The sequence below is a fragment of the Podarcis vaucheri genome (assembly GCF_965113315.1).
Source record: "Podarcis vaucheri genome assembly, chromosome: 11".
Classification (NCBI taxonomy): Eukaryota; Metazoa; Chordata; class Lepidosauria; order Squamata; family Lacertidae; genus Podarcis; species Podarcis vaucheri.
Genome location: NC_138749.1, coordinates 59,668,549 through 59,680,926, shown reverse-complemented (window position 1 = coordinate 59,680,926; position 12,378 = coordinate 59,668,549). Strand labels below are relative to the sequence as shown.

Sequence of the window (12,378 nt, the reverse complement as noted above, 5' to 3'; positions counted from 1 at the left end):
ATGTGAATTACAAGAATTGTGCTGGAGGAGAAGAGTGGAGGGTGAGAGGAAAAAGGCAACCCCCCCCTGGGAACCGGGGCGATTCGGAGAGCCTGGCGAAGAGAGATGGAGAATTTGACAGCTGTCAAAGGAGCTGTCAAAGCTAGAGAATATAAAGAGGATTTGGTTACAAGTTTTTTGCTGGTCAATTTTGTTACAATTTGATATAAATATGGACATAAACTGTCGGGGAAAAAGAAACAACAAATTGACTTTTGGATTAGAGGATACAAAGTTATTGCAATCCCCCTAGTGGGGTTTCGGGACATTACAAGTGTCGTATGTGGAAAACTACTCTGGGATGTGCACAGGTCTTATCTCCTGGGAAAGCTGTAAAACTGAAATACTATTTTGTCTACAGAGGTGACCATAATACAATAGAATCTTCTATTGAAGCAAGAAAGGAACTGGACGTAAGTCTCTGTCCCTGAATAACAAACCTCTGTAGAGACACTAAATCTTGGAACAAGAATGTTTTAACAGCTGAACAAGACAGAAACCTGAGAAAGTAAGAAATAAAAGAGCAAAGGACTAACTACGACACGGAAAGAACAACGGGAGGAGCAACAAATGATCAAGGAAAACCAAAGGCCCCTATTAGACTGGATTTTTGAAGTTAAATATTACCAAAACAACTAAATCTAAAGAAAACCGGCAAGATGGATTGAGACAAATTTTGGCTGTGGACTTAAGACCTCCAGGCCGACAACATACAGACAGATGGACATGGGGAATCTAAACCGGGGAAGGGAGGGGGAATCTTAGAATCCAAAGGCTATGTAATTAACTTTTTGAACTTTCCTATATTTTCTATCTTATATCTTTTATAACTTTGATCTTACATGGTTTTTTTTGTTTTTTTTTTAAGAAAGGGGGAACTCGTGGAAGGAAATGAGAACTGATCTTGGGGGGAAAATTGTGTTCTATTTTAAGATGAGGAATGTTGTTAAGATTGTGTAAATTTAAATTGGCTTATGAGTAAAATGTATTAGGTTTAATTTGGGAATGAGAGCTTGTGGAATACAGTCGGGAGGGGAAGGAGGAAGTCCCAGAAAGAAGGCTATGAAAAGAAGGGTCTAAATTTGCTTCTCTTTTACTTTCTTTTCTTTATCTTTTTTATTTTTCTTATTCTGCTATTATTGGAAATTTTAATAAACATGATTATATAAAAAAAGAACAGTTTCAGGTTAAGAATGGACCTCCGGAACGAATTTTCTTAACCCGAGGTACCACTGTATGTAAAGTAAATTATATATGTATGTTTTACGAAACGTTTTACTAAAAAACAGGCCTTCCCCAAAAAGGAACAAGATGAGGAACATGGGGAAAAGAGGGTTAAAGAGGAGACTGAGAGAAGATTTGATAGCCATCTTCAAATATCTAAAGCAGGGGTCAACAAACTTTTTCAACAGGGGGCCAGTCCACTGTCCCTCAGACCTTGGGGGGGGGACTATATTTTGGGGGAAAAATGAACAAATTCCTATGCCCCACAAATAACCCAGAGATGCATTTTAAATAAAAGGACACATTCTACTCATGTAAAAACACGCTGATTCCAGGACCGTCTGTGGGCCGGATTTAGAAGGCGATTGGGCCGGATCCGGCCCCCGGGCCTTAGTTTGCCTACCGATGATCTAAAGGATTGTCCCTTGATGGATAGAGCAAACTTAGTTTCTTCTGCTCTGACTAAACATCAGGCAGAACCTTCTGAAAGGTAAGAGCTGTTTGACGGGGGAACAGACTCCAATGAGAGGTGGTGTGATCTCCTTCCTTTGAGGTTTTTAAGAAGAAGTTGGATGGCCATCTGTCCTGTAAGATCTACCGTATTTTTCGCTCTATAGGCGCACTTTTCCCCCTCCAAAAATGAAGGGGAAATGTGTATGCGTCCTATGGAGTGAATGCAGGCTCCTTGGCTTCAGTGATAACAACAGGAAGCCTCCGAAGCGCAGAGTGAGCGCTCCCTCCGCGCTCCGGAGGCTTCACGTTGCTTTCACTGAAGCCTGGAGAGCGATGGGGGTCCGTGCGCACCGACCCCTCTCCCTCTCCAGGCTTCAGGCAGCAGCCTGAAGCCCAGGGAGTGCAGCGCCAACTCCCGCTGCACTCCCCGGGCTTCAGGCAGCTATCTGCAAGCCTTAGGAGCATGCTCCCAGCCCCGCTAGCTCCGGGAGCGGCGGCAAAGCTGCGCACAACCTTGATGCCTCTCCCGGACCTGTTCTGGGGGCTGGGGTCGGGGGAAGCTTGGGCTAAAAACGAAGCCAAGACAGTGAGCGGGATCTATCCCGCTTGCTGTCTTGGCTTCTTTGCTCTTTGGGGCTGGGGGGGGGAATTACTTTTTTTCTTTATTTAACCCCCTAAAAACTAGGTGCGCCCTATGATCCGGTGCGCCCTATGGAGCGAAAAATACGGTAGTTGAGATTCCTGCAATGCATGGGGTTGGACTAGGTGACCCCCGGGACCCTTCCAGCTCTACAATTTTATGATTCTATAATTCTATATATGCCCTGTTTAATAAGTGGTAATAGATGGGAAATGGAGAAATTTCCAAATAACTTTTCAGTAAGCAACTACAATGATAAAATGAAACAGAGCTGCGTACTGAACCAGAGAACTGTTCTCCCCTTCTCATATTTCATAAGACTTTTATTTTATTTTTTAAAGAAAAAAGCTCATTTGGAATATTTGTTATTATAAATCTACAGCTCTGAACTGCACTCCTCAATAGCCACCTTGGAGTATGTGCTTTGCATTGATTTTAATAAATGGTGCTGCCATTCACTTCTAAGCTAATGTGAAATTGTTTCCACGGGAGATTTGCCTGTAAAACAGCCTTCTTGAATGGGTAGGATTTGCGCAAGTGAAATTAAGGAAGCTTGGTTCTCGGTTACCATAGCGATGAACCTGTCTTAAGAACTGAGGCAGAAGCATGAAAAGTTCACAAATGGAAATTTAGCATAAGTGTGGTAAGTCAAGTGAAGAGGAAAGTGGCCGGGGCACTTCAAAAAAAGTGAACAGAAAGGTAATTTTTAGATCCTTAGTGTGAAATGTTCCCAGGAAAGAACACAACAGACATTTGCTCCTGTTCTCTTTCCCTGTTATATGTTGCAATTGAGGGGGTCCAGGAAGAGAAGGGAGCAGAGCAGCGCAGCCTGTTTGGACCCACAGGTCTGTGAGTGTCCTTGCGTTTGTCGTTTCTCGCACTGAGGTCTGGGTGGAGCAATGGAAGGAAGTAACTGTTAAGTTGTGGGTGAACATATCAGACGACACAGCGATTCTTCAAACAGCTCTTGTTTATTCACAGGCCAGGACAGAACTGAACTGAAGGGTTCAGTCAGCCTGCTTATATAGAGCTCCAGTACAACGTAACTGTAACAATTTTCTAAAACTATCCAATCACTGAACACCACTTTCGATCCCTTATTTGCATAACTATCTGCAGTATCCCCCTGCTGGCCCAGGGTGAGAACTTCAGTACATAACAGTAACCATCTCCCACGACAACACAGTGATTGGGAAAGGGGTACTGACACAGTGACAAGAAGAAGCAGCTGTGCTGGTGGGGATTGTTGGACAAGGAGGCATATTTCTGTTTAGGGGATTATAACACCACAATAGCCATGAAAGCAAACCCACCATAAAGAAATGGTCTTCAGCCATGGGTGTATATGTCCAGATCTCATGAATAATAAGGTTTTTGGTTAGAATGCAATCACCCTCCCTTTCCACTCCCCCTGTACAGTGCTGGCTCTGAAGCCTATCACACAAGTTACTAAGCCCGGGAGTGGATTACAATGCTACATTTAGCCCTAATATGTAGCTAAGTCTGCGTATAGGATTTTCAGCATCTTCAGGGGATAAGGGTTTTCTTTAGCGTTGTGCACACAATACATAAATAAAAAGAAACGTGACCATTAATTTTATTTGAAATACGATTTTACCATGCCTGCCATCAAATAGTTTTTTTTCTTTTTTAGGACTGAGCACAAATGACCCCCTAACAATTCTCCATCCCATTTGTGGTTGGCGAAATGGGTCTGTGGGGTGTGTGTGTGGGGGGGGCATAGCTGTCAACGTTCCCCTTTTCTTGCGAGGAATCCTATTTGGAATAAGGGAATTTCCCTTTAAAAAGGGAAACGTTGACAGCTGGGGGGGGGGGTGTCAACTGAGATTGCTTCAGACCTAGACTGATTCTTTGTGTTTGACCCTGAATCCTGCACTTTTGGAGAAGCGTTTTGATAAAAAGTTTTTATCTTCTGGGACCGAGACCTTCATCCCTGAAAGCACCCCCTGGTAACCTACCTCACAAAGCTTTTGTAAGGATAAAATGGGGGGGGGGAGTGAAGCATGCATGCCACCTCAAGTTCTTTGGATATTAATGCAAGTGAGTAAATAAACAAAATGTCACCCTAGAAGCCCCAATATGATGTTCTAGAAGCCACCAGCATTCAGATAGTGGACAGATTATTTCTTTTGCATCTTACCAGCAAGGATAATTTCTTTTTGGAATGTAAATGGAAAAGTGTTATCATGGATTAAGAAGTACACACATCAAATTATTTGGGACAAAATCAGCAAACTGCACTCGTTGCAGGAATGCGAGCGTGAAAAAAATATTTCCCTGATGAAATTCTGCCACCTAGTGCTTCTTTCCTAAAACACAGGCAAAGTGTGTCAAGAAAATGTAAAGACCAACCAGCCATCATAGAGTGTATTACAGTGGTACCTCAGGTTACATACGCTTCAGGTTACAGACTCCGCTAACCCAGAAATAGTGCTTCAGGTTAAGAACTTTGCTTCTGGATGAGAACAGTAATTGTGCTCCAGCAGCGTGGCAGCAGCAGGAGGCCCCATTAGCTAAAGTGGTGCTTCAGGTTAAGAACAGTTTCAAGTTAAGAACGGACCTCTGGAACAAATTAAGTACTTAACCCGAGGTACCACTGTACAGTGCAATTTTGTGCATGTCCACTCAGAAGGCAAGTCCATTGAGTTTAAGAAGACTTATCCCCGGGTAAGTGTGTTTAAGATTGCAGTCAGTTACCCATGAGCTTTTATCAACTTAAATCAGGAACGTCATCTGTGTGGCAAAGTTGCTACAAGGTTCTCTTTAGTTAGATTACAACAAGTTGAGAACTCCTTTATGAATGGGGAGATAATTAATAATAATAATAATAATAATAATAATAATAATAATAATAAATCTTATTTATACCCTGCCCACTCTGGGCAGCTTACAGCATATATAAAAGCACCAAACATTAAAAACTTCCTGATACAGGGTTGCCTTCAGATGTCTTTAAATAATAATAATTTCAGTATGCACAATTAACAATTCTTGGAAAGTTAGCTAGCATAACTGTAATTGTATCTGCTCCCATTAGATGACAATTTTCGCAAATGTTCCAACTTTATTTTAAACTTCAGTAGCTCAAATAGTTTTGAATAGTATGTCAGTTTGGACCCTTAGCTATTTTCGCCATTTTCTTTCCCAAGTAATGAAAATAAAACTGCCAACTTCTACAGTATGCAAGTCAATGCTTGCTCTCTTTTAACAAACTAGAAGGCTGTGGACCTTTTATTTCATATAGCTATTTATAAGGCTTTAAATGTCTGCATGAGTTTCCTCTGCCTCCCCACACTGACCAGGAAGGTCTAAAAGGGGCTTCTAAGTGGAGTTGTATGGCTGCCCTTAGAAGCCTCTGCATGACTGAGAACCCTGAAAATATAAAGTTATTGATTGCGTGCAAGCTTCTCACCAATGTGGTAAGAATCCCACTTATCAAAAGCCTTCCTCTACTGATTACCTGATCAATCCAGCAGATCCCTGGGGCTGCTTTAAAAGTAAACATGAAGTTGTTAGGACTTCCAGTCCTGGATCTCCTATGGTCTATGTAGTTTGGCCCTTAGTAAAATTAATATGGAGCAGGAATTTCATAGAAACATAAGGTTGGAAGGGACTGCAAAGGTCATCTATTCCAAGCCACTCAATGCTTTTTTCTGGGGCTACGCATGTGTACGTATACCCCTAAACATTTTGTGAACCTTTGTACTTTTGTCCATTTACTGTATTTATTGTTCCCTATTTGAACTATAAAATGGTGATTTTCTTGAGTCAAAATGAGAATACCCCTAAACATTTTTTAAGGGGGAAAAAAGGCACTGAACCCACTGCAATGCAGGAATCTTTCACCCAACATGGGGCTCAAACTCACAACCCTGAAATAAAGAGTTTCATGTTCCAGTGGCTTTCCAGTTGTTGTTAGAACACAATTCCCACCATCCCTACAATTGGCAACACTGATGAGCCTGCTGGGAGTTGGGCTGCAAAATCTGATAAGCCAGCTATAGAAGAATACAATAAATATTCATGAGAGCCAGTGTGGTGTAGTGGTTAAGAGCAGTGGACTTGTAATCTAGTGAACTGGGTTCGCTTCCCTGCTCCTCCACATGCAGCTGCTGGGTGACCTTGGGCCAGTCACACTTCTCTGAAGTCTCTCAGCCCCACTCACCTCACAGAGTGTTTGTTGTGGGGGAGGAAGGAAAAGGAAATTGTTAGCCGCTCTGAGACTCCTTAGGGTAGTGATAAAGTGGGATATCAAATTCAAACTCTTCTTCGTGGTTTTGGCCTCATGTACCTAGTGACCAACGTCTGTTGGTTGCTATAGTGAATTCCTGTCTCTGGCAATATGGAAAAAATAGCACACAAATGTTGTGGCATTTGCATTTTATTTATTAATGTGTTTCCAAAGGCAGTGTGAAATGGCAAGGCATCCTGCATCTCCATTACTTAGCTGGATGAAAGAAGGTCTAACTTTATTTAAACCTATAGCTCATGGGTAGTCAAACTAAGGCCTGGGGCTCGGATCGGGCCCAATTGCCTTCTAAATCTGGGCCGCAGATGGTCCGGGAATCAGCGTGTTTTTACATGAGTACAATGTGTCCTTTTATTTAAAATGCATCTCTGGGTTATTTGTGGGGCCAGCCTGGTGTTTTTACATGAGTAGAATGTGTGCTTTTATTTTAAATGCATCTGGGTTATTTGTGGGGCATAGGAATTTGTTCATTCCCCCCCCCCCACAAAAATATAGTCTGGCCCCCCCACAAGGTCTGAGGGACAGTCGACCATCCCCCTGCTGAAAAAGTTTGCTGACCCCTGCTAAGCTCATCTTCTTACTTTGTACACACACACATACACATTTGTTATTCTGCATTGAATCAACTGTGCTATTCTTGTAGCATCTTTGGTCAGATCTGTTTCAGTACAGTAATACCTGCGGTGAACGTCCGCGGCAAACCGGGAAGTACCAGAATGAGTTATTTCCGGGTTTGCCCCTTGCGCATGCACAGAAGCGCTAAACTGTGCAGAAGCACATGCGCAGAAGCGCATACCACTTTGCGCTGCATCCTTTTTGGCTAGCAGCCGGGGCTCCTGAACGGATCCTGACCGCAAAACAAGGTACGACTGTATTTCCAGACATGAGACATAACCGTTTTGGGCTGAGAAACTTACTGTATAGTACTGTATGCCTCTCTACACAGTGGGACTTATTTTTAGGTAACAGGGTACAAGCAAGAACCTCTTTAAGCTGTAACTGTAAAAATAAAAACATTCCCTTGATATTTGACTGGTTATTGTACGAACTTTTATAAGAGCCAGAGAAAGTAGAAGACAAGTAGACCACTGAGAAATTGAGTGATTTCGTTAGGTACTGGAACATGGAAATACAATATGCTTTATGTCCTAATGCAGTTTTAGGTGTAGTTGATAGTTTTATGAATTGCATTGTTTAGTAAATAAACAACGCAATTCATAAAATTATTTACTGTTTTCGGCTCAAGGGCTGCCTTCTTGCATGAGCACCCTTCTGGGTGCCGCACACCAATGGTGGGTGCTGCAAAACTGGCTGTGACCAAACCCACACATCCCCACAAGATGTATTGTCATCATTCAAGGACACATTCCAGCCAAGCAAAATCAGCAGCAGAGCAAGGCCAGCAATTGGTGTTTCCTGGAGAGGGTGTGTGGACTGGCCAGAGTCCTAAAAGCCAGACAGAGACCCGGAGAGCTGCACTTGGCTTGAGGTTTCCCACCCCTGATTTCATAGTTTATATCCAGATTAGGAAATTAATCAGAATTTATTATTTTTGCACACTCCCCCTCTTTATTCTCCTTTGAATAGTCTTAAATCTATGTAAATTAATGATTATTTTGCAAAAGCGTAATGACTGATAATTTTTCTTCTTCTCAGTTACTAAAATAAATAAGGAATTGCACATGACTGCTCAGTTGCTGAAATACTCCGATTCATAGCACTGCTATGTTGTTTTTCAGTTTATTACAAGTTCAGATTAGCTTTACACCCCCTAATTCCACTTTTAAAACTCACACATTCCCTCCACAGGAATGTCTTTACCAAGGACGTGACCAAGAAAGCTGTACGTGCAGCCAGAGAAAACATTGTGTTCTCAGACAAAGGCTTCTTTTCATTACTACATTTAAAAACATGCCAGTCAAAATTACCTTTGCTATTAACATGTTTTTTTCTGGAAGTAGGAAAGGTGTCCTGCGAAAATGTTTCCAAGCATAAGAAGACCATTTCAATATTCTTGTAACAGGGATTTTTTTAAATATATATTTTGTATGAAGACAGAATTCTATAAGAAACAATGTAGTTTTATTGACTCTAGACAATAAATAGATAACCAGTTCTTAAATTTTATTAACACTTGACATTCTTGCAAGAGTAATATTTTTGTAAAGTATTGTTTGAAGCTTGTTCGACTGTGCAGTGAAAAAAATTCCGAGATGTGAAATGAAATTGACAAAAAGTATTAAGGAGGTTCACACTGCAGTCCTCTGCATAGTTACCCTGAGACAATCTCCATAAAGTGCGATGGATACTCCAAAGTGCAGGGCAGCCATCACTCTGCCCTCTAGAAGTTGGTGAACTGCAGCTCCCGTTGTCCCTGACCTTTGGTTGAGCTGGCTGGGGCTGATGGGACTTGTAGTACAACATCTGGGGGACACCAGGTTCTCTAGCAATGGCTGACTTGTGGCATAACAGAATAATCTTATGGAGATGTCAATGTTGGGGAGAATCCATGGCAGAATGACCACCACTTCCTGTGTCCGGCTGGCAAGATGCAGCCATCGCAAGAGATGGAATGCTGATGATTTTCTCAACGTTTTTCCTTTTCTCCCCCCCCCATTGACCACACTGACCTCAGCAGGAGCCATAGCTGTCAAGTGTCCCTTATTTGAAGGGACAGTCCCTTATTCCAGCGCCATGCCCCACTGCTGTCCCTTACTGATGGATGTCCCTTAAATGTCCCTTAAATGATGTCCCTTAAATTTCAAAGGAAGCAGCTCCTCTCCCTCCCTCCCTGCCGGCCAGTCTAAGAACTGGAAGTCTAAGAACTAAGAAGTCTAAGAACGACGGGGGGGGGGGATGGAGCTTGCATGCCTTGTGTGTGGCTAGTTAATGCAAGCTGAGGGGTTTTTTGAATGCTGGACGCCATTTTGTTGCACGTGCTGCTGCAAACTTTGCAGTGCAAAGCCAGGCCGGGGAGCCATCTTAAGGCCTTGTGGTGCATGTGATTCAGATTCTATTCAGTTGAACCTCTGGTTATAAAGTTGGTTGGACAGTGTTCTCGAAGCTACCAGCATGAGTTTGACCAGACTGCAGGAGGACAGGAAGACTGGAGTGCCTGGAACAGGTGAGGTTGCAGGTCCATTATTTTGGCTGCTGGTCCCTTATTTTCAAATCTGTAAGTTGACAGCTATGGCAGGAGCTGGCATAGTTTAGGGACCTATTTAGGGGCAGAAGGTAGGATCCTACAGATCCAAGGCCTGTCCCAATACACCACCACCGTCTCATTTTGTCCCCCACCACCAGTGGGACCTGCAGAGCTTTCTGTGGGCATTCTGGAGTGGTATGTGCTGGCAAGCCACCATCTCCACCTCTGGAACGGCAGCTTCCTATGGCCCCTCAGCCAGCCAAATGCTGGTGGTAGGATTGCAGCCTTAACATCTTTTAATATTGTAAATTAGGTACCAGAGGAGTGCTTCCCTTATCTGGCTCCACCAGAAGTGATAACAATGTGGAGTTAATTAACCTCTGGTGAAGTAAATGGCACCAGAGTATTGTTATTGGTCATGTAAACACGATTGCAGTGAGATCTGTTTTCGTACCTATGCAGTTCTATATTATGAAGCTTTTCTTATATAACACTTGGTGGTCACATTGCTAACAGCAGCTCATGCAGTTGGTTCAGAAGAAAAACCCGGCTGTTTTACAGTAACCAGGCATTAATTTCTAACTATTTATTGACATTTTTAATTTAATTTGCTGCAGATTTCATAAAATCTTGCCCCGCTGGCTGAAATTGAAGAACTGTTGTTGTTTTCTTGGTCATGTGGAATATCCTCGTTTGCCACCTGAATCTAAAGACACATAACTTTCCAGGAATGTTCAATATCGAAAGAAAACCACAGCTAGATTTCCAACAGATCCCAAGTCATGATTTGTCACCAAAATAAGTCAGTATTTTTTAAAATAAATAACAATAATAACTAGTTTAGTCAAAGTGATGTCCTCCAGATGTTTTTAGGCTACAGCTCCTATCATCCTTGACAGAACATGCTGTTGGGGGGTTGGAGGCCAGCAACATTTGGACAGCAGCATATTGGCTTCCTCAAACGAGGTCATGTTTGGTATGGAGAAATATGAGGGAGGCTTTAATGCAAGGCAAAAACAAAGCTAGTTCCAGATCAGATCTCTTAATCCCTATAACCACAATTATATCAATGAAAATCTACAGTGGTGCCCCGCAAGACGAATGCCTCGCCAGACGAAAAACCCGCTAGACGAAAGGGTTTTCCGTTTTTCGATGCGCTTCGCAAGACGAATTTCCCTATGGGCTTGCTTTGCAAGATGAAAACGTCTTGCGAGTCTTGCAATTTTTTTCGCTCCCCCCCTTTTTCTAATCCGCTAAGCCGCTAATAGCCTTTTAGCCTCTAAGCCGCTAAGCCTTTAATAGCCACTAAACCGCTAAACCACTAATAGCGCTAATCCGCTAAGCCGCTAATAGGGTTGCTTCGCAAGACGAAAAAAAACGCTAGACGAAGAGACTTGCGGAACGGATTATTTTCGTCTTGCGAGGCACCACTGTAAGTGTAAGACAGATGGCAAATATTAGCAGATTTAGTTGGAGAAAGTCCTATTGAGATATATACTTAAGATCACACTTAGGTAATTTTGAGTTCATAGAGCAAGACCACAGAAGGGGCTGTAACCGAGGAGAAAGGTCATGGGGGGGAATCATCTGCTTTGTATACAGAAGGTCCCGGTTTCAGTCCCCAGCATCACCAGGTAGGACTGGGAAAGTACACTGTCTGAATCTGTAGGATGTGAAACACAAGAGCAGTTAAGTACAACATTCCTAGAGTGAACATGTTTACACATGGGGAGGAATATTTGTCCAGCCATCAGGTAAACTTCCTGTTTCCTTCTGGGCTAGGACAGACTTCCTCTGCATGTGACTAGAGGTGGGTGTGGTCTCACCTGTGCAGGTAATGACAAAAGCACAGGGCAGGGCAGCCATCTCTCTCTCTTTCACCACATGCATCGAAGACACAACATCTACTAAGCCAAAGATGCCCTCTTGGCTTCCAGCCAAGAGAGGACAAAGGGACTGTCTTCTTATGAGATAGATTGCAAGTGTATGTTACTTCATTAAGCTAAGTCTGCCTTCTGGGATCTGATTGTGAACAGAATGTGAGTAAACTCTTTTTATACTTTTGTAAAAGACTGTGTCGTCTCTTATATTTTATGAGGGAATAAGGGGAAAATACCAGAACAGTTATTATAGAGGCTTTAGCGAGCCTGAGCAAACACAGCCGTTGCAAAGTTTAAAATAAGGGGAATGTTACTCTGCTGAAATTGTGGAACTTGTTAACACAAATTGGATAAGGAAATAATCAGACAATATATCCGCTCCTGCATCCCTGAACATTCCCACAGAATCCCTGTAAGTGTAGACAATATTGTCAGTGTAGACAATATTTTTTTAAAAATATTTTTATTCTTTTTTTTCCAAATACAGATGCAAAGTCAAACACAAAAAAGGAAATAATAGAAAAAGAAAAAAGAAAATAAAAAAGATCCATCTTTCCATAACATTTTTCATAATCTACCGCAGTGTTTCCCAACCTTTTTTGGGCAAAGGCACACTTGTTTGATGAAAAAAATCTCGCGGCACACCACCATTACAGCCCCATGACGTCAGCGTGCAGCGTCACGCCGGGAGGGACGCACGAAAGTGAAAGTTTTCAATTTTTTCCCC

At 42.5% G+C, this 12,378-nt stretch overlaps 1 long non-coding RNA gene across 1 annotated transcript in view; it reads right to left on the bottom strand.

Annotated features, from left to right (window-relative positions):
- LOC309542785 overlaps positions 1-11,200 on the bottom strand; it is a 77,446-nt gene extending 66,246 nt beyond the window's left edge. The window contains exon 1 of the long non-coding RNA XR_014224431.1: positions 10,871-11,200. This is a non-coding gene — a long non-coding RNA (uncharacterized lncRNA). The remainder of the gene's footprint in view (positions 1-10,870) is intronic.
- Between the last annotated feature and the right edge of the window lie 1,178 nt (positions 11,201-12,378).